This window comes from Peromyscus maniculatus, chromosome 2, assembly GCF_049852395.1.
Source record: "Peromyscus maniculatus bairdii isolate BWxNUB_F1_BW_parent chromosome 2, HU_Pman_BW_mat_3.1, whole genome shotgun sequence".
NCBI lineage: Eukaryota > Metazoa > Chordata > Mammalia > Rodentia > Cricetidae > Peromyscus > Peromyscus maniculatus.
Window position 1 is genome coordinate 26,309,577 of NC_134853.1, and position 18,042 is coordinate 26,327,618.

Sequence of the window (18,042 nt, forward strand, 5' to 3'; positions counted from 1 at the left end):
GTGGAATCTATTATTATTTTCCCAGAAAAGGTGCTTGTAAACTTGGATGACAGAGGTCTAGAAATAGTATTGTAATTCCTAACTGCATTAATAATAATTAAGAATTATACATTATGTGTACATTGCCTTTTACATGAGGCCACTAAAATACATTAACGCTACCAAATAATTAGTAATTTGATTATGCAAAGGTATTGGGAAAGAAGGATTACAGAAGAACAATCCAATGTAAGATGTAATAATGACATACTTATCACTCTGTTACATATACCATACTTTTGCTTGTTGTATTAAAATTCAGAGACAAGAAAGCTACTGCTACTTTATATGTGGAAGTGATTTATTTGTCTTTTATACTATTTTTTTAATTGTCCTTGATTAGACATCTTAAATTACAGACTTTTAGTAACTGATCTGGCTCATGATTTTATAGGGGAGAGCCTTTACAGGTAAACCCAAGACAACTTAAATTATATATTCCAGACCCTCCTTTGATTTCACTTACTTTTGGCTCAAATCTCAACAGTGCTGCAGTCTGTTTAGAAGCCCTGCTCTCTATGCATTCTTTCGTATCCTGCCCCATGTGTTTGACTAGGTGCTTTTCTGCAGTAGGGTCAGCACAGGAAGATGTGCATGTTGTCCATGGTCCTTGATGCATACAAGCTGCCCCTGAGGCTCAGCATCGGGTGGGGATTAAAGGGAAGCAGAAGTGTGATAATAGCAACAGTATTTTATTTTTAGAAAGTGCTGTGTGTTGATAAAATGTAAAACCTACAAATCATCTATCTATTCATGTTGAAACTAAAGCTCTGTCTGTGTATGTCTAGAGACTGCCAACAGTGTTCCTCCTGGAGAAAGAAATGAAATAGTAGGGATATGATTGATTACTTTTGGTCAACAGTTTTCCTTATATTTCTATCAGACATCAGGGTTTGTTGGGTCCATTTGTGTTGGGATCAGGATGGCTCTGACCCCTCTAAGATTGTCCCCACCCCCCCTGTTCTAAGTGCACTGAGGTCAGGCTGTTCTGCAGATGTTTTGCTGATCGGTACATCTCGTGGTTTGGCCGCTGTGGCTTCCTAGGGCATGCTGGCCTTTCCTTGACCCTGGGTGCTTGGTAAACAATTTTGTTTGTTCCTCCTTCTGAAAGGGTATATAAGATGAGGAAGAAAGAATAAAAGAGTCCTGATGCTTACGACTTAACTGGTGTGTGCTGTGTTCATCCTGATTTCCCTGCCAGATTTCGGGCTCAATTGCCTTGCGGGCGCAGCAAGTGGAGGTCCCGCCGAGATCTGGAAAGAGGGGCTTAAAGGACGGGGTCGCTCCTGGGTCAGCAAAGGGAGTGAATTGGGGACATGAGTGATTAAGGTACCTACCATAGGGAATGCTACAAGTAAATCTAAAATGCTACAGCAATTCTTAAGGGCCTATGCATGTTTGCAAGAATGTTTAAAGGTAGCAGGCTTACTTATCACCCCAAAGAAGGTTCAGTTAATGTCCCCTTATCGATATTTAAGTCATGTTATTAACCAGGGAGGCATTAAGCCTATAAAATTACAATTGAGTGTACATTTAAAAACGTTGAATGATTGGCCAAAATTTTGGGGAGCTATAAATTGGATTCTGTCTTTTCTATCCGTACCCACTAAAGCATTAAAGCCTCTATATGATTTATTGCAAGGAAACTCGGATCCCAATTCTTTACAACAAATCACTCTGGAAGCAAAAAAGGCCCTTCAACTAGTAGAAGCAGCCTTGGAAAATGCTCATTCACAGTGCATTAATTATGATTTGCCATTTTCCTTTGTAGTTTTTCCTTCTCAGTTTAGTCCTACATGAGTGTTTTTGACAGGAGGCCCCCCTTTTTTTGTTCATGGGTCAGCTTCACCAAATTGAATAGTTACTCCATATTATGATTTAATTTTACAACTATTATGGAAAGTCAAGCTTATGATTTTTAGGATATTTGGTGAGGAACCAGATGTAATTATTCTTCCATATAATAATCAACAGATACAATATTTACAAATTACAAATGATATGTGGTGCTTGTTTCTTAGCACCACTGCTAGTCATGTTGATTGCCGTTATCCTGCCAGTAAATTCATGGATGTTTTTCGAAATCACCCTGTCATTTTTCCTAAAGTTGTTAAGAAGAATAAGCCCATTAAAGAGGATCGATTAGTGTTTACAGATGCCTCTAATAATGGCTACGCTGTGATTGTCTCAGGTCAACAAATTTTTCGGCAACCTGTATTACATTCTTCTGCTCAGCAGGCCAAGATTGTTGCCTTAGTAATGGCCCTTCAACAGTTTCCCCATGAAGATCTTAACATTTATACTGATAGTCTTTGTGCAAGTCAAATAGTAGGCCCCTTGAGACTTCTCCTTATGCTGCCTCTTTTTCTAGGATTCATGAATGGTTACTACAATTACAATCCCTATTGTGGGCTCGCAAGCATTTTGTGTTTGTGGCTCACATACGTGGCCATACAGGCTTGCCTGGCCCCTTAGCTCAAGGAAATGACTTAGCTGATTCCTTAACTCTAGCTATTATGATTGCCACTGTATATGATCAAGCCTTGCAATTGCATCAAAAATATCATTTAAATGCACAATCCTTACAGTTCCATACTAAATGTTCTCATCAAGAATCTCAAAAAATTACAACCACCTGCCCCACCTGCACCCCCTTTTAAAATTCTCCAGTGCTGGGAGTGAATCCCCAAGGTCTCCATCCCAATGATATTTGGCAGATGGATGTTACACATGTGCCCTCCTTTGGTGTTCTTAAGTATATGCATGTTTCAGTAGATACATGTTCAGGAGCTATCTTTGCTTCCTTACATCAAGGAGAATGCCGAAAAGATATACAAAACCATTGCATTCAAGCTTTGACTCACCTTGGAATTCCCAGACAAGTAAAAACAGATAAGGGCCCAGCTTATACCAGCAGAAGGTTTGCACAATTTTGTGCTGCCTGGTCTATTCATCATGTTACTGGCATTCCTTATAATCCTCAAAGCCAAACTATAGTTGAACAAGCATATGCTACCATCAAGCAGTATTTAATTAAAATAAAAGAGGGGGAGATTTTGGGGCCAGAATGAGGACCAAATGTAAAATTTTCATCTGTTTTATACATTTTAAATTTTTTAATGGTTCATAAACAGGGCCTTACTGCCTTGACCCGACATTTTCAGGGCTGACCTATGGTACAGACACAGGTTAGGTGGAAAGATCTGTCTACAGGTATTTGGAAAGACCCTGCCCCGATTCTGGCAAGGTAAGGGGAGCTGTGTGTGTTTATCTTCCAGATGCTGAGTCACCAGTATGAGTTCCCAAGAGGTGTGTTAGTCCTGTGGAAATGTCTATGGCTGATGGAAATGCTGCTTCTGATTTATCAAGTAAAGCTGGAGATGGTGTATTGGAGTCTGGTTAAAAAAAATCCCCCAGTGCTGATGCCTGTAGGGATACATAGCTCTATTTTCCTTCTGTTTAGGCTAGTAATTGGACTATGGACCATCCGTTGGCTCGTATACCTATGGATAAAACTTTAATGATTCTATTCCATCTCATCCTGACTTTTGAGGAGTCTGTTAAAGTCAATTATTCTTCTGGGAAAAATTTTAGCATTTCTTCCTTTCCCTGTTTATTAGCTTCTTTCTTTTTTTCAGTGTGGAATGATACTGGGGCGGGAGGGGGTCCTTTATTAAAATTGTTCTGTTCAGAGTTGCAGCCTTAGCAATTGCTGGTATGATGAAGATAATGCGTTAATTGTGAGAATTCCTGCTGCCATTCCGATGCCAGTGGAAGCATCTTCCCAGGTTCCTGTCCAAATGTATAGAACAAAGAGAGGTTTTGGAATCACTGCCGCCATTGTTACTGCCATTGCTGTTTCTGTTGTTGTTGCTGCTACTGCAGGAATTGCCCTTTCTCAACAGAACTAGCAAGCTGATATAGTGAAAAGAGTCTCTAATGCTTTGGACATTCAAAATCAGATAAATGGACATGTACATTCTGGACTGCCAACACTTAATCAACAAATGGCGTTGGTACAAGAACAAGTAGATTTGTTATGTACTCAATAACAGTTGACCTGCTCTCAGATGTACATATCTATGTGTGTGACCCTGGGGAAGGTTGTTAATGCCTCTCATGAAGTTTGGAGGCTGAATAAGTATGTTTCAGGGCCCTGGAACATGACATTTGTAAATTTTGCTATGCAGCTTTTTCATACCATACAAGCCATTAATGATACTAGAATTATTCCAATTTCAGATATTGGATGGTGGGGTTGGGTGGCCCAGGTTGGAGGCTGGTTTCAAAAATGGTCAGGATAGCTTGCTGTGGCAATCCTAGGACGTCTTGGAATCGGGGTATGTTTCTGGGCCCTCTGCCAACTTAAAACACGGTTTACTACTCATGCAGGTGTCACGACGGGCCCCGCTGGCTGTCTCAGCACACACTGAATCCACTCAAGTGTGGATTCAGATGCTTGATAAGCGGTAACCAGAGACGGGTAACTTCCTAGGATAGCATGGGCGCCTAAGACAGGAAGCATGGGGGGCACTTTCCTATGACGGGTAAGTTCATGCTACCTGGTCGACCTAAGACAGGTGCCGCCTAAATAAATAAAAAGGGAGGAGATGTGGGATCAGAATGGCTCTGACCCCTCTAAGATTGCCCCCACCTCCCCTGTTCTGAGTGCACTGAGGTCAGGCTGTTCTGAGGATGTTTTGCTGTTTGTTACATCTCATAGTTTGGCAGCTGTGGCTTTCTGGGTCATGCTGTGCTGTGGGACGTTCTGGTTGTTAAATGTGTTGCTCTGATTCGTTAATAAATAAAACACTGATTGGCCAGTAGCCAGGCAGGAAGTATAGGCGTGACAAGGAGAGAGGAGAATTCTGGTGTAGCTAGAGTTTTCCTGCCTTGCCCATAGTCAGGACAAATCTCTGTCACCCGTCAGTCCCACAGCCACTTAGACCCAACCAAGTAAACACAGAGACTTATATTGCTTACAAACTGTATGGCCATGGCAGGCTTCTTGCTTACTGTTCTTATAGCTTAAATTAATCCATTTCCATAAATCTATACCTTGCCATGTGGCTCATGGCTTACCAGCGTTTTCACATGCAGCTTGTCATGGTGGTGGCTGGCAGTGACTCCTCCCACCTTCCTGTTCTCTCAATTCTCCACTCTGCTAGTCCTGCCTATACTTCCTGCCTGGCCACTGGCCAATCAGTGTTTTATTTATTGACCAATCAGAGCATTTGACATACAGACCATCCCACACCATTCTGGGAAGTGGAAGACTGAGAAAGAATCTACCAGCTGCCGTCATGAGAAGATACCAGTAAGCCACGAGCCATGTGGCAACTTATAGATTAATAGAAACGGGTTAATTTAAGATATAAGAACAGCTAGCTAGAAGCCTGCCATGGCCATACAGTTTATAAGCAATATAAGTCTCTGTGTGTTTACTTGGTTGGATCTGAGCAGCTGTAGAACTGGCGGGTGAGAGAGATTTGTCCTGAACATGGGCCAGGCCTGGAAACTTTAGCTACAATGCTGGCCTTTCCTTGACCCTGGGTGCTTGGCAAACAATTTTGTTTGTTCCTCCTTCTGAAAGGGTATATAAGATAGGGAAGAAAGAATAAAAGAGTACTGATACTTGCAACTTAACTGCTTGTGATGTGTTCATCCCAACTTCCCCCGCCAGATTTCGGGCTCAATTGCCGTACGGGCCTGGCACATTTGGAGAGGTCCCAGGGTCTGGAGTCCTGGGACTAGGAATTGGAAAGACTCATGGATAGTAGCAGAGGAAGGGGGTTTTCTGGGGAAAGATCCTGTCCCAAGGGAAGAAGAGCAGAGACCAACAGTAGCAGTTCCAACAGCTCTTCTGTATGGGCGTGGGTCTGATGTCACATGGTGGGGGCTTCTCACCTGGTACACACAGTTCTACAACTTCATCCATTGGTCTTATTGGTCAGGTGTTTCATTATCATCTTAAATTCCCACACAGGGGCATTTGTTATGTATTATAATGAGCTATTTGATCATCTTTGGACACACTGAGTACCTTTGTACCTGCACCAGTTCTGGTCAGTTCTAGTTAGTCTCAGCCTAGAGTTTCCAGTCTTCCTTTTTGAGAAAGACTTTTCTCACATGCTAATTTTATAGCCTTGCAGACCTCCCTCTCCATCCCATTCTCCTGTCTAAATATGAATACTTAATTATGGTGATATTTTATTTGTGTTGAAATGTGATTTTGTGTGTTAATAAATAAAGTTGCCTGGGGATCAGAGCTAAAAGCAAGCCATTTAGCAGAAGTCTGGTGGTAGTGGCACACGCCCTTAATCCAATCACATGGAAGGCAGAGTCTCTGTGTGTTCAAGGACACAGTCAAGCAGTAACCTGAACCTTTAATCTCAGTATGAACCATAGAGACCTGGAGGTCTGTATAGACAGGCAGTGACAGGGAAGTCATGTGGTTGGGTTTAGATCCAATGAGAAGGCAGAACAGAAAGGCAATAAAAAGAACACAGGAAGAAGGTCTCTCTCTCAGCAGAAGGATGGCAATGAGTGATAAGATGAGGTGGTCTTAGTTCTTGGCTACTGCTCTGATCTCTGAGCTTTTAATTCTTTATTTGGCTGTGTTTCTTATTTAATAAGACAGATTAGAATTACATCTACACTTAATAATGGAAAATTTGTATTTTCATTTAAAGTTAGCATGCTACAAATTCTTTTAAAAACACATTGAGGTATTTATAAATGGATCCTGGAAAAAAACAATTTTGAAGCTTAGGTAAATAATTTTTATTTGAGTAGAGTACAATAGCATATTATTTCAAAGTCAGACTAAAGGAGGCTAGTTCATTCTATTTAAGAAGCCAGTCTATATTGAATATTCATAATTTATTCATTTATTCTTAATAGAATATAGGGACTGGGAGATACAATCCCTGTCTATGTAGTCTAGAGCAGGTGACAGGATGTGAAAGCCAAAGCTACATTTGAAGTTTTAATTACTGTTCCTTAAAGATCCAAGAAACAAAAATGCCTCTGAGCTGCAAGCTCCTTGCCCAAGTGAGGAGCCCTGCCTGAATCCAACTTGAAGGCAGGACCCATTATGCTGTATTTTTAAAAATAAGTTTCTATTTACTGTGAGGGTTGAGTTGCTCTCTGTTTCTTGGAACCTGACCTTCCCCAACCCATGACCTTGGTTTGTTTTTTAGAATACCCTGACCCACCTTGACCCTTCATGGCCCTCCCTGACCCCTCCCTAATCACATGGTGACCACATGATTTTTTTTTTTTTAAAAAAAAGATGTTTCTTATTTCCTTATTGCCCCATTGTCTCCCTTTTGTAAAATTACTTGTGATTTTGCTCCTTAAAAGGAGCCCAAGAGATGGATTTGGGGCTGCTCTCTTTAGCTGGACTTAGGAGGCAGTCTCTGGCCAGCTCTTGGGTGCACCCTAATAAAAAAAATCAAGCTTGCTCCAAATGTAGCTCAAATTGTGGGAGTCGAATTATTCTCTCTGATGGGATTAACACAAGTTAACACAGATAGTTTCTGACATGCTGGAAGCTATTGTTTATGGAAGATAACAAACCACATATTTTCACTCCCCTAAACAAGTTTATTTGACTCATCTAAACTGAATGTGCTTGATCACATGTGGGCGAGAGGTTCACAGGCAGGAAATACATCAGGATGTATGTTAGTCCCTGATTAGATGTAGGCTGGAGGTAAGTCAGGATGTATGCTTGGACCTGGTGGGAAATTAGGCCCCTGCAAAATTTGATTCAGGGCCATTTCTGGAAACCTGGAGATGGACCTGGCTAGAACCCATCCACCTGGCCAGTGTTTATTTAAAACTTGCTTCAAATGTGGTCTTAAATTGTGGTAGTGGTCTTATTCTCAATCAATAGTGGGTCTTATTCTCAATCAAAACTGTAATAAAAATAACCATCTTACAATTCTTAGTGTGTGGACATAAAAAAAAAGATTTCCTAATTCAAATTGAAAGGTCCAAGGAAGACTGTCTGAAACAAGAATTTGGGTATGACTCTCAAGTCATAAAAAGTAACAAATGAGAGGGTTCCAACAGGGGGAATCCTCATAAAAGAGCCTGGAGGAGGACATCATGTTTCAGAGCCTGTGCTTAGAAGTTTTTTTAGGGTAGAGTCCTTCTGTTCCCTATCCTTCCCTTTGCTTTCCCCCACCACTCACCCTGATACCCTCACACCTAGGGAAGGGTAAACAAGAATTTCACCTAATAAGTGAGTTAATGAGGAGACAGCATATAAAGCTACACAAAAGAAGGAAGGATTAGGTGATGGGGAATGCTTAAGGAGAGGTAGGGAGGTCAGAGTACAAGTTAATGGACTTTAGATGGGCAGGAGGAAGCTGTTTTATGCTGATTGAAAAGTAAACAAGGAAAGACTTGGATGAAAAAATATTTGATGGGGTTGTTTGAAGTCAATAAATGAAGATAATACATGAAATGATTTTCCAGTTCTTTTCTGTGAATATAAAGTTCCTGAGTAATCGAGGTTCTTAAAGACTTACCTCAGGGTATATAAGATAAAGGTTTTTGTCTTAATGTAATTTAGTAAAAGGTGAAAGATATATAGTTCAATAAGTTATAAAACAGAAAAAGTAAGTATAATAGGATTAAAAGTAAAGGGCATAATAGTTCAAGGAAACATATTATTTTAGGTAAGGATAATATTACTTATTTATTTGCAAGTACCAGGAAATAAAAGTATGGCACATTGGCTAGAAGTTAGAAACTGAACTAAAAATCAGGTGAGTAGATACAGGAGTGGATCCAAACTAATTACTGCAATGGAGCTGAAGGGAGAGGCCTCAGCATCTTCTCAGTATAAATGGAGGGACCGCAGCATCTTCTCAGTGTAAAGGAAGGGAGGTCTTAGCATCTTCTCAGTGTAAATGGAGGGGCCTGGGCATCTTCTCAATGTAAAGGGAGGGACCTCAGCATCCTCTCAATGTAAAGGGAGGGGCCTGGGCATCTTCTCAATGTAAAGAGAGGAGTTCAGCATCTTCTCAATGTAAAGAATGGCAATCCATACCACCTACTAAATAATATCCTCTTTCTCTATCTCCCTTCATCCTTCCATTCTGCTCTCAACTGTTTCCTCCTTGTCTCCCATTATTAATCTCTAAAGACCTGTAAAGACTGCTGACAGGAATAAGCAGAGACCTTCTTAGAAGTCTGACAGGAAACACTGGGGAAACTGAAAAGAAGAAAACCAGAAAAAAACAAATTGTGTTAATTAGAGGGAAGAAAGGGGCTCGAGGATGAGTTAGGAAGAAAGAAACAATAATTTTTTCCTTCCTTGGCTGTCCCAGGAGACTAGGAGACCTATAGGTAAATTTATTATAATACATGATGAGCAGGATGTTAAAACCCTGTCCTCTGGCTATAACATGGATATTCCTATCTTAAAATCAGAATAGATATAATTACCTACAGAAGATACTCATAAAATTGAGCTTATTAACGCTCTTTCATGGAATGGAGGGAGGAGTCAGTCATGAATGGTATATGGGGCTCCACTCCTATCAGAGGGCACATAAACCAGGAAGGGTTGTTAGGGAAGTGAGGGACTTTTCTTCAGTGACACAGACTTCCATCAATTGCAGGCATGGCCTGAAATTTCTTGATGCTCACTCCAAAGCCCAGCTCAGGGCTGATGATACCAGCAAACAATGAATCAGATTAGATGGATGCAAGTGATGGACCCAAGATAATGAAAAGGCACCAGGGTAAGTCTAGATGGAGATTTACAGCTGAAGTGGAAAGGAAGGCTTCACAGAGGAAGACCTGGATTGATATAGCATACAGGGCTGATGATCCAATGAGCAGTCTGGGAAAGACATGTGCCACATGTAAGGCCTTGTATTGAATTTTCCCTAGGTTTATTCTTGACTTTTCTTATTTTGTGTTAGGGCTGTTTAATATAGATCCAAATCTCAATATCTTAATGAAAAAAAAATGCTTGATAAAGCAGTTCCCAAAACCAATAAGAAATCACTCAGCTGTGAATTAACAAATAGACAAAGACTATGGAAAGAGTTCTTAGAAAAACAAATGTAAGTAGGGAATAATTATTTGAATATACTTATTCTAATGTACTTTTTAAAAGTTCATATGAAGACAACAACGTTATTGTGGGAGCCCGTTCTGGGGTTCCTCGTGGCTTTACCCAGCAGGTCCGAATAGAGGATGATCAGGACCACGGGCCTGAGTGCAGGTGTCTGAGATGGCCTGCACTTGGCTGTGCTGGGGGAGGAGGTCTTTTGCTCCACCCCTTGGCGTCTCTATAAAAACCCTGGACCAGAGACAGTCGGGGCCTGTTGGAATAGGTTCCAGGCCCTCTCGAGGCTATCCTTTATTTTCTATCTGTTTATCTCCGCAACATTCTCCGCTATAAATCCTTCTATCTAATATTTCCTGCTGCTCGCACTCAAGAAAACTCTGGGAAGCTGTGGGGGTGGTGGGTAAACGCCCCACAGAATGGCGCCGTGAACAGGGACTAAAGAAAAAAAGGGACTAAAGAAAAAAAAGGGACTAAAGAAAAAAAAGGGACTAAAGAAAAAAAAGGGACTAAAGAAAAAAAAGGGACTAAAGAAAAAAAAGGGACTAAAGAAAAAAAAGGGACTAAAGAAAAAAAAGGGACTAAAGAAAAAAAAGGACAAAAAAAAAGGGGGGGACTAAAGACAAATGAACAGGGACTTAAGACAAAGTAATAGGGACTAAAGATAAAGGAAAATAATAGTTTTATTACAGAGTTTTTGGTGAAAGTGCTGAGTCAGCCCTGCCAGTGGAAAGGCATGCCGGTGTTATGGAATATATATATTTTTATATATATTTTTTGGTGAGGCAGGGGTTTTATCCTCGAGAGAAAAGGAAAGCGGACTGGAAGGATGTCCGATGCTGCAGCGAAATTCTCTTCTGTCAAAATTTTCTATCTTCTATCCCTTTCTCAATTTCTATCTGAAAAATAAGGTATAGGGTAGTAATATAGTTTAGGAAAAACTTAGAAGTGTAAGATTGTGTAGGAAAAAATAAGTAAGGCAACTAGACAGAAAAACTCTTAAATTTTCTAACTTTGGGGGCTTTGAAAGCAAACTGGGGAAAAAATCTTTCTTTGGGCTTTACGGGTAGTAAAAAAGCTCTTCTCTGAGCTTATGGGGAAGAAAAAGTTTCCTATGGAAGCTTTTGACCTGGGGACAGCTGAAATGCCAAGTCCAAGCGGCAGGAGAAAGTAATTTCTCCCTGAGGCAAAAATGGGGGTGTAAGAAGTCAAAGTTTAAAGTTGGGAAGTTTTGGGAAAAGTTGGTCTTTCTCCTGGGGAAAAAAAAAAATCGTTCTCCTAAACTCTAAAGCTTTTCTTGAAAAATTTTGGGGGGAAAAAACTCTCTAAAAAGCCTTAATCTTTCTCAAAAGCTCTCAAACTAAATTTGTCCTGGGAGATGACAAAAATTAGAATCACCTGAAGATATTAGTATGGGGACCACCTGTGATTAGCTCTAAGGGAAAACAACAAACCTCTTAAGACAGCAAAACCTCTAAGTTCTTTCAAGCTTTAAAAATCATCCCTGCAATGCAGGAGGCAAGGACAAGTTTCTAAAAACCCCTTCAAATCTCTGTCTCTTCAAGCTAGTAAAAGACAGTGGGTCAGAGTACCCTGAGGGAAACACTTGGGGAGAGCAAGGGTGAACAGCTACAGAGAGCCCAAAAGGGCAGCAAACTTTACCTGAGAAAAGCAAAAAGCCAAGCTTTTCAGTTACAGTGGAGCTGAGGCATCAAATGCTTTGTTTCTGAGTGAGCCTTTCAGAATGGAAAGGTGCTCCTAATCTCCCTAATGCAAAGATCCCCTGAAGCAATGCAAATTGTTAGCATTGTATCCTCGCTTCTGACCAAAAACCCAGAGGTGACTGGCCAGCATCTCTGAGTTGGAGTGCATTTCGGGGATACTAGGGTTCCTGCAGTTGTAAACTTCCTGGAGCACAGAGCTGAGGCAGGAAGGTGCAGCACCCAGGGGAAGATTGCTAATGAACAACAAACAAAGCTAAAGGCGGTGGGAACGGCACAGTTGTCCACTTTCCTACAAGTCCCGGGTTGAAAGGTCCACAACTACAAAAAGAAATCTGAGAAAGCTTTCCTATCAGAGAAAGGACCTTTCTGGGAAAACAGTAAAGCTGAACTGGGTCTGAAGCAGTTGTGCTGCCGAGTCAGAACGCTGTCTGGGGAAAGAGCCCAGCCAGGGCAGAACAGAACTATCCAGGAGTAAAGCTTTCTTTTCTGTCAGAGAAAGCATCTCTTTGAGAAAAGCTTTGTTTCAACTGACTCCCGATGAGATGAGGGAGTGTAGCCCTGAGGGGTGATTGCCTTTGGCATAAGCTCTGTCCTGAGCACCCAGACAAGCAAACACAACCCACTGGGGGACTGGGCCAGGTGAAGGACTGAAGAGGCAAAACACCTGTCCTAATGGGAGTTTAGAAACGGCAAAAACCTCCCTTGTTAAATTTTTCAGTCTGTACGCAAACCATAGACCCTGAAAACAAACGGACAAAAAGCCCTACCTTCAGTAGCAGGGAAAACCGCCGCTCTAGTGTCGGAAACTGTTTCTGGGGTAGAGGGGATAAATTGAGACCAAACTGGGAACTGTCTGAGAAAAAGACTCTGAAGAAACAGAGAAGGGACATAATCCTCCCCAGAAAATATGACCTGAAAAAGCTGCTAGAATCTGAGGCAGATTTAGGGGGAGAAAGAAAGCCCCTACCTCCAAAGGCAGCTAGCAGAGGTACAGAGCTGCAGACAGATACCTGAAGCTCTGCATCTGGGGGGGAAGGAACAAGCAAAATGAGAATAAGATCAGTGGGAGAAAATCTCTCTGAAAGAGCTATGGAAAAGCTGTTGTAAATGATCTTGTTTTTCACTGACTGGCTAAGGCAAGCACAGGCCCCGAGGAAAGTTGCTATCAGAAATGCCAGCCTCAGTGCGCGCTAACGAGGCAGGTGTGGATCTGATCCGGGGGCCAGTGTCTGATGAAGGAGAGACACCTGTTGAAGCCAGCTGAGAGACCAGAAACCTCCCAATGTGCCATAGCTGAAAATGTAAAATGCTTGTTCAAATCTCCCGTTGCAAAAGCCAAAAAACTTTGTTCAAACCTCCCAGGCAAGAATTTGTAAACAAGTCTGGTAAAAGAGAACCAGTTGACTCTCAAACTTGATAAGAAATATGGGAAATGATATAAGGGACTGATATTATTATGGACTGATATAAGAGAAATGCATTCTGGGAAAGGTAGTTTTTCTGCTAAAGATGGCGACATTGCCCTGAAACACTTTTGTCAGCTCGAAAATACGTTCATGGTAAACTTAAAATACAGCTTTTTTAAGAATAAGGAGGAAAAATTGTCTAAGGGTTTAAGTATCAGTTCCGATGAAAAATTGAAAGGATACGGAACTAGGCGCTTCGCGGTTTGGGGTTCCATTGGTAAAATGCCTTATTTACCCTAATAGCTGTACAAGTTCTACGGCAGTTGGATGACAAAAAGCTACCTTTAAGAGCAAACAAGCCACTTTAAAATCCTTAAAATACCACCTAATAGCTGTGCAGTTTTTGGTAAAGAGCTTTACAGCAGCTAAATATGATAATTTCGCCCTCAGTGTGAAGTGAAGTTTTTTGGTAGAGCAAACCAAAAGTGCTGTTGTAATAGAAATGTTTGTCTGAATTGAAGTTCTTAGGGAACTATTATGAATATGGGTGAAGGGACAGTCTCTAGTTAAAAACTATCTACTACTGACAGTACATCTCTGCCGGTCCGGAACGGCTGAGAGAACTGGCAACTTTGGAGTGTGGCTTCATCCCGAGAAGGTTACAATCCCCTAGCAACAAGTATCACAACTCTATAATGACAACACTCACTAAATCCCAGTGCTTTATAACAAAGCTAACTATAAACTGTAAACTTTAGAAATGATGTACGTACTTCCTGTCTAGTTAAGAGAATCTTTCTGATAGATGGTGATAATAATTAAGAGTAAGAAGTAGAAAGACGAATATAAGATATGTGAGTTTGTAAAATTCTGTCTTGTTATATCTGTGTTAAGAAATATTTAGGTGTTTGCTAAGTTAGATATATGCTAATGGTAGCCTATATAAGTTTGTAAAAAAGATCAATAGAGTTCCTTTAAGAATATAAGCTTGTAAGAAGTATCTAAGGTAGTCTTAAGACATGTAGTAATAAGCTTGTAAGATGCTAGTTGTAAATGTAAGTTTAAATAAGAAATAAGATGGAATGAATATAAGTATATAAGAATTAATAGGAAATATATTTGCTAAAGTAGTTCTATAAAGTATAAATAAGTAGATGTTAATATGTTGTATGTGAGTTTGTAAAAACGTGTAAATGTTGAATATGAGTCTAAATGCTTTGCAAGGCAAAAAATGTTATGTGTGAGTGTGTGAAAAAGTGTAAATGTTAAGTGTGAGTCTATTCTTAATGTATATGGTGAAAACACCTGAGACACAGGAGATAGTGTCCTAGTAGACTGCAAAGTAGGCAGTCTGAATGGTTTCAAAAGCTCCAGAAGCCGCTAAGAAGCTAAGAAGGGCGGACGCCAGAACCAGCACAAGGCATCCGCAGCTGAGATCCGTGGAATATCAACGCAGCACAGAAAAACCTGAGCTAACAGCAAAAACGGTGCGGTTTAAAATATTACTATAACTAAAAAGGTCTGTCTTTGAGAACAAAAGTTGCAGAGACGCTTGTTTGAACAAAAATTAACTGCAAAAAGTTTTGGTTGAAAAACGTCTCTTCATATTTGGAAGTGAAAGCCTGATACCAGAATTTATTTCTTGTTTGAAATTTTTGAACTTAAAAATGAGATAAAATTACAAAAAGATTTTGGTTATGGATTTCTCATATTTGGAAGGCTAGTACCAGAATTTATCATTTGAATTTTGGTACTTAAATGAAATGAACAATAGAGATTTCATTGCAATGGGACAATTTTGAGCTTACTTATAGTAATGACCTAGAAACAGTTTTCTGGAATTGGGTTAAAAATGAAACTGTTTAAATGAAGAAATGTATTTCTACTTAGAATCAAGATGCAATTTTGTGTATGCATATATGCTTTATTAATTGGAGATTTATGAATTGTTTTGTGGAACTGTTTATGTAAAAATGGAATTACTTGTGGAACTGGTTTTGTGTTACAAATGGAACTGTTTAAACAGAAAAGTTTGGGTTTTCTAACTAGGCTTGAGATTTTGCTTAAAAAATATAAAGAAAAGGAGGAGCTATGAGATTGAATTATGTTCACAGAAACCTATTGATATTAATGCACCCTGGCTTTGTGGAATTGAGGAAATGTTTAAGTTTGATGTGAATACATCGAAGTTTTTCCTATGTTCTGTTAACAAGAAAATTCAAATGACTGAGTTAAAGTTGTAAGACGGAAAAAATTGTTAACTATATATAGCACCATATATGCTAATTCTAATGGTTCTGTTAAGAGTTTGCTTTGAGTTGTAAGATTGAGAGAATTGTGACTATGTATAGTAATATTTATGTTAACCTGTTAATGGTAATGATGAAGCTAAGGGATTCTTTAAGTTTGTAGTCACGGAGTTTTGGTTTAGAAAGGGCTTGAGGCAGCTAAGACTGCTGTAGTCACCTTGGACCTAATTCAAAAGAGAAATGCCATCTATATCATCCTCTACTCCCATACTGGGAGGTGTAACAGCTATGGAGATTGCTGTAAGCCATTAATAGTTATTTTTTTATATATTAAGAAGGGGGGACCTGTGGGAGCCCGTTCTGGGGTTCCTCGTGGCTTTACCCAGCAGGTCCGAATAGAGGATGATCAGGACCACGGGCCTGAGTGCAGGTGTCTGAGATGGCCTGCACTTGGCTGTGCTGGGGGAGGAGGTCTTTTGCTCCACCCCTTGGCGTCTCTATAAAAACCCTGGACCAGAGACAGTCGGGGCCCGTTGGAATAGGTTCCAGGCCCTCTCGAGGCTATCCTTTATTTTCTATCTGTTTATCTCCGCAACATTCTCCACTATAAATCCTTCTATCTAATATTTCCTGCTGCTCGCACTCAAGAAAACTCTGGGAAGCTGTGGGGGTGGTGGGTAAACGCCCCACACGTTATAAATAGAATATTTTCTTTGTGGTAAAAAATGAGGCAAAAACATAGTTTGTGAAAGTCAATGAGGGGAAAGCCTTTTAGTAACAACTGGTGAGATACAGCCATTAACAACCAGGGAGATGTGTTAGAATAGGCTTGGTCTGAAGCCTAGTAATACTAGTTTTGATAGTATGTCGATTATTTTGAGGAGTTTTAAACAAAATTCAATGAAGGTAGTATCAGGGCATTATCTAAAAGAGGTCTATAAGTTACCATCAAAGAAAAGATATATTAAGAATCTGCAGAATTTTAGACATAGGCCGGCAAAGATGTTGGTCAAAGAGTTCTGTGCAATAGCAAATAAATAAGAAAGAAAGAAAAGTAAAATGAAAAATCAAATAGTCCTAATTCTCCCCAAAATTATATATGTCTAAGTGTAGATACTTGTTCTGTGGCTGTGATAAACCATCCACACAAAAGCAACTCAAAGGAGTTTATTGTGACTTACAGGATCAAGGTGAAGTGTATCTTGATAGGGAGTTAGGAAGAAGGAGCTGGAAGTGGCTGGTCACATGACATTAACACTGTCATGAGGCAGAGAATGATAAATTTTGTGCTCAGCTCACTCTCTCCTTTTTATTACATCCAGGATCCCATCACAGGGAATGGCACTACCCTCAGTGGACAAGTCTCCCCACCTCAGTTAGCCTAATCCAGATAATTCCACACAAGAACACATCTTCTATGTGATTCTAGATCTTCTCAGGTTGACAATAAAGATTAACTATCACAAGGATTAAGTCATGGCTTGCATATACCGTGGCATCCCATGTGAAGGTATCAAACAATGGCTAAGAAAGGCTGGAGGCTTTTGTGTACAAACATTAATAATGGCTAACTACAGTAACTTTATAAGCAGCTTATTCATATTTTTTAAAATGCACTTAAGAATACACTTTAACATAAACTAAGTAGGACTAGCATGGTATGCAGTTTAGATTGCCTTTTGGTAAATGTATAGCTTTTATCATCAATGTTTCACTTTAATAGTCACTAAAATAAGGGCAATTTGTCCCTACACTTCCATTTAAAATATTTTCAGACTGATGTGCTGATAGTTTTCCAAAAGAATAAGTTAAAATATTAGGTGTTGCAGCAGACAGAAGAAGATATTGACTCTGACAACGTGTCATCCAGTCATATTAGCACTGTTGTTTTGCTTTGAGTTTGTCTCATGTCTACAATTTCTTCACTTATAAAAGACCTTATCAGGCTTTTCTGATCCACAAAATAAATAGTATAAGATGGATATAGGAGCAATGGAGCAGTCTTTGTAACAGTTAATCACTTCACCTCAGCAAGAAAATAGAAATTTGTTCCCTTCTGTTTAGACATCCTCCTGGCTTCATGCAAAGGCTGGAACCAACTTCATCCTTAAGTTACATTCAGGGTAGTATCATGATACTATCAGATAGTATTCAAAATACACAGAATATATTATAGTCTTTATCTGATGGCATGCTATCTTGCCATTATAGAACATACCTAAAACTCTTATAAGTATCAGAATGAGCAGTCTGGAGAGCTAGTTGAATCAAACTGCTGTTTTCTACTTCTATAGTTTTTAATTCTAAGCCTTGAAATGAACTTTGATTTTTACCAAGATGGTACTGATACTGATACTATAGTTTTTAATTCCAAGCCTTGAAATGAACTTTGATTTCTGCCAAGATGGTACTGATACTGATACTATAGTTTTTAATTCTAAGCCTTGAAATGAACTTTGATTTCTACCAAGATGTTGCTGATAATGTTGGCTCAAGGATCACAATAGACAATTACTGTCCCATGTCAATAA